The 9,266-nt window shown below is 36.4% G+C and overlaps 1 protein-coding gene across 2 annotated transcripts in view; it reads left to right on the top strand.

The window, feature by feature from the left end:
* The window catches only part of Asb12 (ankyrin repeat and SOCS box containing 12), a 25,526-nt gene that overhangs the window by 11,271 nt on the left and 4,989 nt on the right, over positions 1 to 9,266 (top strand). The window contains exon 1 of one of the 2 annotated variants that reach the window (XM_031375280.1): positions 5,565 to 5,708. The exons of the other annotated variant lie outside the window; for it this stretch is intronic. The gene's annotated coding sequence lies outside the window, so the exon portion shown is untranslated. Of the gene's footprint in view, positions 1 to 5,564; positions 5,709 to 9,266 lie in introns of those variants that run through there. 2 annotated transcript variants of the gene reach the window in all.

The raw sequence follows: 9,266 nt of genomic DNA, 5'->3' as shown, positions 1-9,266 counted from the left end.
GAAGGATTTTCAGAGACAAACTATGGAGCAGAGACTGAAGGAAGGACAATCCAGAGACTGCTCCACCTTGGAATCCATCCCATACTCAATCATCAAATCCAGACACTATTGTGGATATCAGCAAGTGCTGGCTGACAGGAGCCTGAGATAGCTGTCTCCTGAGAGGCTCTGACGTACCTGTCTAATACAGAAGTAGAGGCTCACAGCCAACCATTGGACTGAGTACAGGGTCCCCAATGAAGGAGCTAGAGAAAGGACCCAAGGAGCTGAAGGCTTTGTAGCCCCATAGGACGAACAGCAATATGAACTAACTAGTACCCTCAGAGCTTCCAGGGATTCATGGCTCCAGCTGCATATGTAGCAGAGGATGGCCAAGTCGGTCATCAGTGAGAGGAGAGGCCCTTGGCCCTGTGAAGGTTTTATGCCCCAGTTTAGGGGAATGCCAGGGCCAGGAAGTGGGAGGGTGGGGTGGTGAGCAGGGGGAGGGGGATGAAATAGGGTTAATTTTTGTTTTTTGTTTTTGTTTTTGATATTTTTTCAGAGGGGTATCCAGGAGAGGAAATATCATTTTAAATGTAAATAATGAAAACATGTAATAAAAAATATGAAAAAAATATGTGATCTATGTCAAAATGTGAAATGACAGGGTAGTGCATGCCTTTTCTCTTAGCACTCAAGTGGCAGAAGCAGACAGTTCTTTAAATCTGAGGCCAGCCTGTTCTACAGAGCAAGTTCCATGATAGCCAGGAACACAGAGTAATCTTGTCTCTAAAACCCAGAGAGAGAGAGAGAGAGAGAGAGAGAGAGAGAGAGAGAGAGAGAGAGAGAAGGGAAAAGGACAGAATGAACATTTGTAACCAGCATCAGCATGCAGAAGACCTAGTCAGGGTGATGACAAATAGTAAAACAGTATGGAAAAACTAACCAGAGAAAGAAATAGACATTATGACCCAAAACGAATATAATTCCAACAATACATAAAAACAAACCCTGATAGAAGTAAATGTGGAATAGACACATAATTATAGTTAAAAACTTTAACATTCATATTTCAGCAACTCACAAAAATAATAGAAAATTTAGAGTCTAGTAAAGGGGAGGGGCCTCCAGCCAACAAAATCTGGTATATGTCTCCAACAACAACAGAATACATGTTTTCAAGCTCTGATATAACATGCCAAAGGAAATTACATCCTTATCCCTAAAACAAGCCCCAACAACGTTAAAGGAATGATAGTCATGTAGATTGGACATTCTCATCACAAGTCGTAAAACTTGACATTTATAACAGAAAGATAACAGCAAAAGTCTCTAGTCAATTTGTTATGAAAACATTCTATATAATCTATGAGGCCTCAAAGGAACTGTAAATTTTTTTTTTAAAAGGCTTTCCTGTTTTTAATTTAGCATGGGAAAATCTTGGAAATTGTCATTCCAATTTATATAAGAAGAAAAGAGATAAGCAAACAAAATTAGCAACTCTTCTTAACTCCATTAAAGGACTGAGTTTGACATCAAACTTGGGGAGTCACATTCTGTGCTCCAGGCCAAGTTTTATTACCCAATCCTCAATAAGCCATTTAATCGAAAGCAGAGAAAGGATATTTATTCTATGTGGTCACATTGGGAAGATTGACAAAGAGATCCATTAGCTTCTTTAAGTCCATCTTGAGGTCTTAGAATAAGATTAAAGTTTAAATAGAGGGCCAGAGATATCCATATTTGAGCTAGTATGACCCTACCTGCCATTTACCCTTCATTGTCTGGCCTTCAGTCTCATCCTATAAAGTGGTCTGACAAGTTGTTAGACCTCTATGAAATCTCTTCCTGGGAGAGATTTCTTTTCCATTGGTCTGGTGTGTTTCCTTCTACCAAATTAAGATTCCTAGGGCAATTCCAATTTCTTTAGGATCCATTGTTTGAATAGTCTCTCAAGTTGAGAAACAAAAGTGTCTCTAGAGTATCTTGAATATTTGCTAGGCCAGTAACAATACCATGGAACAAAACACTGGCCCTTAATTTGGAGGGATAGACACATAGGTGTAAAGGAATCAAGGTTTATCAAAGCACAAGTCTGTGAGCAGAAACCTCAAACGAGAAATTGTACGACAGTAGAAAAAAAATGATCTTTAGAAGAATTTTTGGAGCTTGGTGTAGGCAGATTTAGGAGCTACAAGAAAGACTTCTAGACCTATTATACCATATGTTACCATAAATGCCATAGCTGGTGATGACAGTGTATTCTTTTTTATATACTATCTTGCTATGTCCTTTTAAAAATATATTCTTATACTTTGCTCATAACTCATATCCCTCTGCTATCTTCTTCCTTTCCTCATTCTTGTTGTCTTCCAATCAAATACTACCCCCTTCTTCTTTCCTAACATATAGATGTACACATATGCATTGTTAACTTAGATTCCTCATATGAGGTTTTTTCTTCCCATTATTCTCTCATTACAGTCTGCTAGCCCCCAATTAAACTCCCCCTTTATCCTTCATAGTCTCATCTACACACACACACACACACACACACACACACACACACACACACAAATTTAGGTCCTGCATGTTAAATTTATCTTTCTGAAGGTGGCTTATTTATTTTGTTTAATTACATGTTGATTTCCAGTTCTTTCCATTTTCCTTCAAACTGCATTATTTCATTCCTCTTTAGACTTAATATAACTCTGTTTTGTGTATATCACAGTTTTAGTCACTACTCTTGATAAACAAAAGACTAGTTTAATATCATGCTATTGTGAATAGTGTGGCAATAAGCATTATATTCTAGGATCTCTGGCATTCTGACTTAAGAATTTGAGTATATACCCAAGATTAACATAATTGGGTCATATGGTAGTTCTGGTCTTAGTGTTTCAAGGGCATGCCAGCTTATATTCCCACCAGCAATGATTAAAAATAACCTTTCTCTAAATCATTAGAATTTATCATCATATGTACTCTTGGTAGCCATTATGACTAAACTTTAATTTATATTTTTCCTTTGTCTAAAGGTGTTTAAAAATTCTCAAGTGTTTATTGGCCATTTATCTTTCTTAAGAACTTTGTTCAGTTCATTTGCTCATGTATTGATTAGACACCTTTGTTTTAAAAATATTTTTGAGAATTATAATATTATCCCATCATTTCCTACAAAAGACCCTGGGTGGGCCAAAACAATTCTGAACAAAGAGAGCAATGTTGTAGAGATTACAATTTCAGGTCTTACGGAGACAAAGTAATAAAAACAATATAACATTGCTACTAAAAGAGACGTGTACACCAATTGAACAAAATCAAGGACCCAAAAATGGACATACATAACTTTAGCAACTTGATATTTGCCAAATATGCCAAAAACAAGCTAGAGAAAAGAAATAATCATCAATAAATTGTGCTGGGAAAACTAGATGTCCTCATACAAAAGAGTGAAATTAGACCTGTGTCTATCATCTTACACAAAAACTAACTCCAAGTGGATCAAAGACCAAAACATGAAACGTGAAACACTGAAACTCTTAGAAGGAAATATAGGCAGTACCCTATGTGATATAAGTGTAGGAAAGAACTTCCTGATAGGAATACATTTTCCCAAGAATTGAGGCCAACAATTAACAAGTGAGGCCTCATGAAAGAAAAGGCTTCAGCATAGCTAAAGAAACAATTGAGTAAAGAGGAACCCCACAGAATGGGAGAGACTCTTTGCCAGCTAAATACTGACAGGATTAATATATAGAATATATAGAACTCTAAAAAATGGTCAAAGGATCTGAACAGAAAGTTCTCAAAAGAGCCAAAAAGGACTAAGAAGTAAATTAGCATGTATTAATTATACACATCAATAGTTTACATTATTTCATTTTTATGCATGTACATTTTCAAAATGTATCTCAATCTACTTCACCTCTCATTATCCTCACATCCTTCTCCCATTCCAACTGATCCTCTTCCTCTTCCCAGCAAGTGTTGCTCTTTACTTTCATGTCTCTTTTCTTTTCTTTTCTTTTCTTTTCTTTTCTTTTCTTTTCTTTTCTTTTCTTCTTTTCTTTCCTTTTCTCTTCTCATCTTTCTTTGTCTCTCCTCCTCCCCCGCCTCCTCTGTATGTGTCTGTGTGTGTGTCCCCATCCCTGTGAGTTTCATTAGAGTTAGTTACATGGGTGAGAGTTTGTTTACAGGAACGAACGTGGGAATGTTACCAGAAATGTCTTCCCCTTCCCTAGCAACCATTAAGTGTTACAAATCCTCCCATAAGCTCCTTCTGCTATGAGACAGGCTTTTGATGGAGCCCAGTGTTGTGCATGTAATCATATCTATTGTGAATTCTGGAGTGCAACATTCAAGTCTGTGTCATGCCAGGAAGGCAGAATTCCTTACCATTCCCCTCATTTACTCGGGCTCTTTTATTCTTTCCAACATTCCTTTCATTACATTCCCTAAGCTTTGAAAGGGGTGATATTGATGTTGCATTTGGGGCTCAGCATTCAACCATCACTTATCCTTAGCTCTTTGACCAGTTGAGTTTGTGCAGTTCCTGGTGGTCATTGCAAAAAAGAAGCTTCTCTGACAAAAGCTCACAGCAGCACTGATCTGTAGGCATAAACAGTTATTCAGAAGACAATATGATGGCAATGTCATAGTCATTTATAAAAGTAACAGAAGATTTCCCACTAGGACTTATGACCTCTTAAGCCATGGGCTTTTGACCAGGTTTATAGTACCATACATAAATTCCTATCTAAGGAATGTGCTGCAAATCCTGTCAGAAAGGCTGGTTTTTATCCCAGAGGGAGGCAGGATGCTGGTTTCATTTTTGTTTGTAACATTTAAAATTGATGATGTTGTTTTTTTGTAAAAATGAGTTTTGTGCCATTTCCTTCATTTAAAAGTAATTAGAGAGAAATAATACACTTAAAAACTGTGATTTGACTGAAGTTCCCAGTGCTACTCACATTAACCTTGTAGTGTTTGTTACCTCTTAGTAAGAAGAGTGGGAGGTGGTGGGCATTTTAAATCAGACTGAGCCTGGTAAATGAGTAGATGAGGAGGCTCTGTAAGGCAACAAGATTTGCTTAAGCTTCAGAAAAGATGACAGAGAGCTCATTCCAGTATGAAGTTTCCCCTTCCAATCTTTTCTCTTCACTCTACAGATAATGGGGTGATATATTGCAGAGCTCTAAAAAAGGGAAAATACAGAAAGTTTCATTTGGGAGGAGAAAGTAAAAAAGGGTTGCAACACAGAGGAAGGTGAGTAAGTTAGTTAAAGCTGGGGTTTCTCTGGCCCCTTTGTGGTACATAGGAATGTCTATTGCTCAGAGCACTTATCAGTGTTCTAGTGAGCACTGTGGCAGAGTATATGGGGACATACTGGGAGCATGTTTTAGCCTTAGCAGATGCCTATCTGTCAATCAGCCCTTCTAGGACTACCCTGTGGCAGCCCCCCTCCTCTCACTGGGATCACTCCCAGAATGTCACTGGCAAGATAACACAGTCAAGGGAGGGAGAAGGAGGGCAGACTAAAAATAGCCACCTAGAATAAATCAGCCTAGGGACCAATGCCTAGTCTTTCCAGTGGGAACAGAGGTCCCAAACAGCTCCAGCCTGGGACGGTAGTGGTTCTCTGAAGAGGGCCCACCAGGACCTTTGGGCTTCATCAGAGAGACTGGAGTTGCAACTCTCCATTGAGCGCGGGCTCCAGCTGAAGTCCTGTGAGTACCTCAAACCTAACTTTCAGCACTATTAGGGACATTAAAGTCCTGCTCTTCTTGTTGGACCAAGCATCTAGGAGTGCTTAAAAGGTAGAAAGGGAAGAACTTTTAGAAGGGAGAAACAATTTCATGTAAGCTTTTTTGCCTTATCTTCCCCAAAGTATGTTTGTAATATTCTGTCACTTTGTTTTGCATTGTTTTGGTTTTGGCTTTATATTTTATTTTTATTTTTTAATATTATTTGATTTTGGTGGTTGTGGTGGTGCTTTTTTCAATACAGGGTCTCACTCTACTGCATAGTCTGGCTTTGAACTTCTTCAAACTGGAAATCCTGCCTCAGGCTTCCTAGTACTTGATTACAGGCATGGGTCACTGTATGTGGCTGCACTTATTTATTCAAAATATGTGTGAGTAGGCTTAAGGGCATAAGGACAGAGTTTCTCAAGTTTGAATAAAGAAGATGAAGCTGTAAAACAGTCTAGTAATGTCCGAAGGAATGTTCTAGCACCCACAAAAACCAAACTCTCCTATAAGAGTTCTTACTTTGAGTTCACAGATTCTAAGAGGGCCTTATATAAAATATACAGGGTTTTAAAAACTTAGGAAAATAAGCAAACAAGGTAAGTTTTGTTCCCTAACCTCTAACCTCTGACTGAAATTTGCCACCTTTTTCTAAGACGAATATAGGCGGCAAGCAGTGGTAGTGTTACGTGTTTGTGTGACTTGGTCGTACCAGAATAAATCGCAAGTATATCATATTACAATGTGGCAGAGGTCCTGAATTACATTGACCATCAACCACCACTTACAAATTATTAATAGATCTTGTTTACTGTTTCATACAGTTTTTAAAATGTATCAATAGCAGCATTTCAAAGTAGTTGCTTCTTTAATTGTATATATTTTACTTTATGTACCAAAAGCGCGATGAAAAGGACCCACAGTCTTTGACTTTATCACTATCAGTGTCACAAAGAAAGGCTTTCAAATACCTTTACTAGTGGGATTAAAAAGAAGCACTTTGTTTACAGAACACACATACTAACTTTAATAATCTAGAGTAATGTGAAGCTGCACAATAGACTAGCTGGATTTTCTTGTCCATATCTAATTGAGCCATGGCTTCATTTCTCTCTGGAGGTTCATTATAATATAGACTGTACTATGGACTCATTGATCTAGGTGAGAACTTCAGCTTTTCCCCCACCAGCTCCAAGTTCCCAAAATGAAATGAGAAGGGAATCCCCACGGAATGTCAGAAAAAAGAATATATGAATGGAACTTCCGTTACAAAGGTTCTTGGAATTCATTACGGTATTTAAAGGCTAAATGCTGCAGTGCAACTAAACATGAAGCAATGGAGAGGAGGGCATGTATATTACATCTTGTAATCCAGAAAAGAGGGTGGATGGAAGGTAGGGAAACCTAGATTTTATTTCGAGCTCTGGTGGTAGGGATGCATCTGGTTGATATAAGGCACTTCGCAAATGTTTTAACTTCCAAGCTCTAGTTTCTACTATTTTCAAAATGAGGGTATTATTTATGCAACGATGTGAAATATATTTGAAAAGTACAAGGTTATAGATGTATTCTGTGTTCATGATAATAAAATAATTCACAATAACAATGGTGCAACATTAGAAAAGTCCCTGCTACCTGCTAATCTTCGAATTCCCTATCTCTAAGGTGAAGAAATTAACTTATCTATAAGATCCATTCTAGCTCTGAGTTTTGAAAATATTAAGTAGGGAGTGATAATCATAGAAAAACACAGCATATATACTATAATTGTTTTTTCTATTTTCTTCTGTAATGTAATTGAAAACCCATTGTGAAGAAATAGAAGGAAAATAATATTATAGGAATAATTATTTATCCTAACAGCTCTATGAAGCATAGACTGTCATTTGTGCCTATAGATAAGGAAATTTAACCACAAAATAGTCAACAAAATCAATAATCAAGACTAGGCTTGGTGGTGTAAGTTCCAGCATTGGGAAGCCAGAAGGAGGTGGATCTCTGCAATTTCTACACCAGCCTGGTCTACATAGCACATTCCAAGTCAGCCAGTGTTGTATAGAGTGACTGTCTTAAAAAATAAAATAAAGAAATCAGTAATTAGTATAATATAAATTATATTTAAGTTTGCTTTGTTAGCATATACTTATCACCCACAGTGTTTGGTTTCAAAAGAGTGTTTTTATCCAAATGTATTGTGTCCTTTGACCATATTCACGGGACTATCCTCTTTCCCCACCCCTTACAACCCTCTTTCTCTATTTCATTTCATTCTCACAGAAAGTCTATTTCTACTTTGAAATATATACTTAGTTGATTTTACACATCTATAAAACCTTTAGGGTCCACAAGTAAGAGAAAATATATTTCTCTGAGTCTGATTTATTTTGCAAAATATGATGTCCAGTTGTATTCATCTTCTTTCAGGTGACATAATCTTGTTCTTCTTTATGGGTTAATAAAACTACACTCATATAAACTACAGTTTCTTTATCATTTATCTACTGTTGGATACCTAGGTTGATTCCACAGTGTGGCTATTGTTAATGGCACTATATTAACATAAAAGTGTATCCAATTCTGGTATGATTTAGGGTCCTTCAGGTATGTACCATGAAGAATATTACTGAGTCATATAATAGTCCTACTTTGAGTTTCTTTTAATTCCTTTTTACACTTCGTTAGATTCATAGCTAAGCAAATATGTTCTCCCATTCTATAAAATGGGTCATCACTCTATTAATAGTTTATTATTACTTTTAATTTTATATAATTATATTTGTCAAGTTTTGTAATTATTTTCTGTCCTACTGAAGACCTTTTTAGAAAATTATTGTCAATGCCAATTTCTTGAAGTGTTAGTCTTATTTTTCTTTTAGCAATTTAAGAGTTTCAAGCCTTACATTAATGTTTTTGATATACTTTGAATTTTTATATAGGCTGAGAGATATGGATCTAGCTTCATTCTGTTACATGTGATATCTAATTTTCCCATTACTAAGTGTTGAACAGGTAGTATTTTCTGTGATTTAGGGTTTTTTGGTTAGTTGGTTTTTTGCACCTTTGTTAAGAACCAGGTGGCTGTAGTGATGTGGATTTATTTCTAGGTCTTTTATTCTGTTTGTTTATATGTCTGGTTTTGTACCAGTACCATGCAGATACTTGTAGTGTAGGTAGTTTTACCTAGGATTACTTTGGCTATTTGGGGTCTATTGTGAAGAACGTTTTTGGAATTTTGGTTGAAACTTAATTGAATCTGTAGATTGTTTTTGGTAATATGGCCATTTTTACAATATTAATTCTTTTAATCCATGATTATCGGAGGCATTTCTATCTTCTGCTCTCTTAGTTAGTTTTTTTATTCAGTTATATACATTTTCACTAAAAAGGACTCTACTGTCGAAAGTTTATTCCAAGATATCGTTTGTAGCAACTGTGAATGGGATGGTTTCATGGTTTCTTTCTTTCTTTCTTTTTTTTTAATCTTCATTTTACTTTATTTATTTTTTTTTAATTTTTTTTTTTGGATTTTCTTAGATT

The sequence above is a fragment of the Mastomys coucha genome, chromosome X, assembly GCF_008632895.1.
Source record: "Mastomys coucha isolate ucsf_1 chromosome X, UCSF_Mcou_1, whole genome shotgun sequence".
Lineage (NCBI taxonomy): Eukaryota > Metazoa > Chordata > Mammalia > Rodentia > Muridae > Mastomys > Mastomys coucha.
Note: the sequence above shows the minus strand (reverse complement) of the source record. Positions and strands in the feature narration are given on the sequence as shown.